This window comes from Otolemur garnettii, unplaced genomic scaffold, assembly GCF_000181295.1.
Source record: "Otolemur garnettii isolate 467f Iridium unplaced genomic scaffold, OtoGar3 scaffold00249, whole genome shotgun sequence".
Classification (NCBI taxonomy): Eukaryota; Metazoa; Chordata; class Mammalia; order Primates; family Galagidae; genus Otolemur; species Otolemur garnettii.
This window is the reverse complement of record NW_003852644.1, coordinates 689,318-694,226: the sequence shown is the minus strand read 5'-3', so window position 1 is coordinate 694,226 and position 4,909 is coordinate 689,318. Positions and strand designations below refer to the sequence as shown.

Genomic DNA, 4,909 nt, shown 5'->3' with positions numbered 1-4,909 from the left:
TAGCCGATTGACCCTCCTGAGCTCAGGCAATCCACCCATCTCAGCCTCCCAGAGTGCTAGGATTGCAGGCGTGAACCATTATGCCTGGCCTTGAATCTCCCCATTTTTTTTTTTTTTGAGACAGAACCTCAAGCTGTCACCCTGAGTGCTGTGGCATCACAGCTCACAGCAACCTCCAACTCCTGTGCTCAAGCGAGTCTCCTGCCTCTACCTCCCTAGTAGCTAGGATCACAGGGGCCCACCACAACGCCTGGCTATTTTTTGGTTGCAGCCGTCATTGTTGTTTGGTGGGTCCGGGCTGGGGATTCGAACCCGCCACCTTAGGTGTACGTGGCTGGCGCCTTAGCCGGTTGAGCTATAGGTGCCGAGCCTGATTAATGTTTCTATTTTTAGTACAGACAGGGGTCCTGATCTGGCTCAGGCTGATCTTGAACCTGTGAGATCGGGCAATCCACCCTCCTCAGCCTCCCAGAGTGCTAGGATTCCAGGTGTGAACCACCACACGTGGCCTGTCCTTGGGAATTTTTGAATTTTAGGAAATCATTTACTGTCATCTTAGTGGAGTTTCAGGAGGGAGAGAAAGTGAATGCATGTATTTAATCTGTCACCTTCACTTCCAAGTCAACAATATATGGAGAAAATCAAAAGGTACACTGAGTGGAAAGGAAGGCTTCAGGGGAGGAATATGTGGCAGGATTGTGCTACTGTTGAGACAGCTGATTCAGAGCCCCTGAATCTCCAGTGGTACCAGTCTACATACTTCCATTGTTCTCTCAGGGCTGTGAGAGGAACAGGGAAGTCAAATGGCAATTTTTTTCAAAGCTGGGGGCTTTGTAGGCTCAGTAAAGAAAAAACAAGGTGTATAGTCCCAGCTAGCTACTTGGGAGGCTGAGGCAAGAGAATCGCTTAAGCCCAAGAGTTTGAGGGTCTTATGAGCTGAGACACCATGGCACTCTACCAGGGTGACATAGTGGGACTCTCTCTCTCAAAACAAAACAAAACAAAAAAAGAAAAAATAAGGGGATAGATTGCTTCAGCTAACCTGCCAAGACACAGCTTCCTGTGGTGGCAGCACTACCAGCCAGTGACTTACAGATAGACGGTGTATTAGTTTGGTCCAATAGGCTCCGCTCCTGGTGAGGGCTCTCAGCTACCTTCTTGCTATGTCTTCTCATGATGGGGGTGGGGGCTGAGGTGGGGGGAACGTGCATGGGGAATAGCACTTTTTTTTTCAGACAGTCTCACTATGTCACCCTTGGTAGAGTGCCATGATGTCACAACTCATAGCAACCTCCAACTCTTGAGCTTAAAGGATTCTCTTGCCTCAGCCTCCCAAGTAGCCGGGACTACAGGCACCTGCCACAGTGCCCAGCTATTTTCTTGTGGCAGTTGTCATTATTGTATAGCTGGCCTGGGCTGGGTTCAAACTCACCAGCCTTGGTGCATGTGGCTGACGCCATAATCACTGTGCTACAGGTGCTGAGCCAGGGAATAGCACTTTTTTTTTTTTTTTGAGACAGACCCTCAAGCTGTCCCCCTGGGTAGAGTGCTATGGCTTCACTGCTCACAGCAACCTCCAACTCCTGGGCTCAAGCAAGTCTCCTGCCTCCGCCTCCCAAGTAGCTGGGACCACAGGTGCCCGCCACAATGCCCGGCTATTTTTTGGTTGCAGCCATTATTGTTGTTTGGCGGGTCCAGACTGGATTCGAACCTGCCACCTTAGGTGTATGTGGCTGGCGCCTTAGCCGCTTGAGCCACAGGCGCCAAGCCGAGAATAGCACTTTTGTTTGCACGTTTCTTCTTCTAAGGTCACTAACCTTGGGGGAGTCAGTGACCTTATGACTTCATTTAACCTCACTTATTTCTTCTTCATTTTTTTTTTTGGAGACAGTTTCACTTTGTCACCCTTGGTAGGGTGCCGTGGCATCACAGGTCACAGCAACCTCAAACTCCTGGGCTCAAGCGATTCTCTTGTGTCAGCCTCCCAAGTGGCTGGGACTACAGACACCCCCCCACAATGCCCAGCTATTTATAGAGACAAGGTCTCGCTCTGCCTCAGGCTGGTCTCAAACCTGTGAGCTCAGGTGATCCACCTGCCTCAGCCTCTGAAGTTCTGGGATTACAGGTATGAGCCACAGTGCCTGGCCCCTCACTTACTTCTTTAGAGACCCCATGTCCAAGTATAGCTATATTGGAGGTTAGGACTTCAACATATGAATTTGGGGGCAACACAAACATTCAGTCCATAATAGACAGCCATGCTGTGCACCACACAGCTTGCACCCACCTTGGCCTCAGCTGCTTGGACCAGGAGCCAGTACCTGGCCAGCAACAGCAACCAACTACAGGTTGGTCAGTTGCCTATAAGGTTACCAGGCACAAAGGATCAGCCTGAGTAAGTGTGGAGAGTATTTGGGCCAATAAGCTTCTTTCTCATAGAATTTGAACTGCAGTGAGATTAGAAGCCAAAAGCCCTGTGCAGAAAAGCGATGTGTATGTGTTATGAAGCACCAGAAAGCAAGGAGTGGCAGAGACTAGGATTAAGCAGCAGCTAAGAGATGAAGGAAAGATCGATGCAAAGGAGAAGGTAAAGTGGTTGGTGAGTGGTGCCAGGTGCCACAGGGCTGAGTCACCTTAGATCAGGTGTGGGTGGGATATGCTGGTCCCCAGAGTTGCTTAAAACCTTCTGACTCCAGGCTCCCAAAGCTCTGGTGAATAATTCTGCCTGGGTTCTTATGCGCATGGCTGAGATCACTGCCTTGCTCAATTCTCCACAAATCTTCCCTTAATGGAGAAACTTGAGCACATTAAACAGATAATGCCCTGGGGCCTCAGCAGGATCCTGAAGAGAAAATAGCCAAGTGGGAGCTGATAGATTGGGTACAGGGATCAGGGGACCAAAAAGCTCTGTGAGATCACAATCCAGGGGTGTTGGAAGGAGGAAGTTGGAGAATGAGAGGGAAAGGTTGGAGGCTTGTGCTCAGAGTGTTGGCATTTGGATTTAAAATGGCATAGCAGCTGTGAGGAGCAAGGCTAAGGTGAGATTAACAAGGTTTTTGGAAGCCAGGCGCGGTGGCTCACGCCTATAATCCCACCACTTGGGAGGCCCAGGTGGGTGGATTGCCTGAACTCACAGGTTCGAGACCAAGCTGAGCCAGAGCAAGACCTTGTCTCTAAAAATAGCCCGGCATTGTGGCGAGCACCTGTAGTCTCAACTACCTGGGAGGCTGAGGCAAGAGAATCGCTTAAGCCCGGGAGTTGGAGGTTGCTGTGAGCTATGACGTCATGGCACTCTACCAAAGGTGACAAAGTGAGACTCTGTCTCAAAAAAAAAAAAAAAAAGACAAGGTTTTTGGAGATAAAAGGTCAAAAAAAGAAGAGGGTGGATGTCGGTTAGGTGAAGGGAAGACTGTCAGCTGACTCAGACTCCACTTCCAGACCCAGAGGTAAGGAGGTCTGATCCTGGAGAAGCCATGAGGACAGTAGTCTCAGGCTTCAGTTGACATTCAGGGAAGAGTTTGGGTTTGTCAGCTGTGAAACAGGGCATCCAGAGAACTTTGTAGAATTTCTAATTGAGCAGAACAGAGGATGAACACGTAGGCTCTGGGCTGAGACTGCCACGTTCAAGATCTGTTTTTAGTTTTTTTTTTGAGACAGAGTCTCATTATGTCGCCCTCGGTAGAATGCCATTGCATGACAGCTCACAGCAGCCTCAAACTCTTGGACGCTTAAGCGATCCTCTTGCCTCAGTCTCCCAAGTAGCTGGAACTACAGGCGCCTGCCACAACACCTGGCTATTGTGTTGTTGCAGTTGTTTAGTTGGCCTGGGCTGGATTTAAACCTGCCTGCCTTGATGTATGTGGCTGGTCCCCTAACCACTGTGCTATGGGTGCTGAGCCAAGCCTATAGCACCCCGTATTCCCAGGTGGTCTCCCATCTAAGTACTAACCAGGCCCTACCCTGCTTAGCTTCTGAGATCAGAAAAGATGGGTCATGTTCAGGGTGATATGGCCATGGACCTGTTTCTACTTTTAAGCAGCTGCAGGAACCTAGGGAAGCCGTTCTCTTTGTGCCTCAGTTTCTTCCTCTGCTAAACTGGGGATAACAATAGTATCTACCTCACATGCCTTGTGCACCATCTAACGTCTTGAATTGTTGAGGAGAAATAATGTATTAGTAATCTATTATTGTGTAACAAATCACCCTAAAACACAATTATTTCAAATGACAGTAACCATTTATTATCTCATTATATCTATGGGTCAGGATTCAAGAGGGGCTTCGCTGGATGCTTCTAGCTCAAAGTTTCTCATGACATTGTAGTCAAGATTTTGACCAGGACTAAAGTCACATGAAGGCTTGCTGGGGTTGGAAGATCCATTTCCAAAATGGCACACTTGGGTGGCGCCTATGGCTCAGTGAGTAGGGCGCTGGCCCCATATACCGAGGGTGATGGGTTTGAACCCCGCCCCAGTCAAACTACAACAACAAAAAAAATAGCTGGGGGTTGTGGCAGGCACCTGCAGTCCCAACTACTCAGGAGGCTGAGGCAAGAGAATCGCCTAAGCCCAAGAGCTGGAGGTTGCTGTGAGCTGTGATGCCACAGTACTCTACCAAAGGCAATAAAGTGAGACTGTCTCAAAAAAAAAAAAAAAAGAAAAAAGAAAAGAAAGAAAAGAAAATGGCACACTTGTGGTTGTTGGCAGGAGACCTTGGTTCCTCTCCACATGAGCCCCTCCATGGAGCTACTGAATGTCTTCTCCCAGGCAGAGCAATACTAGAGAAATAGCAAGGAGGAGGTAGCAGTGCCTGTATGACTTAGTCCCCAAAGTTGCAGCTGTCACTTCTGCTTTATTGTGTCCATTAGAAGTGAGCCCCCTTGGATGGTGCCTGTGGCTCAAGGAGTAGC

General features: G+C 49.0%; 1 pseudogene; it reads right to left on the bottom strand.

Moving 5' to 3' along the window:
* Window positions 1–3,900: 3,900 nt before the first annotated feature.
* Window positions 3,901–4,019, bottom strand: LOC111722421 (annotated as a pseudogene).
* Window positions 4,020–4,909: the final 890 nt, after the last annotated feature.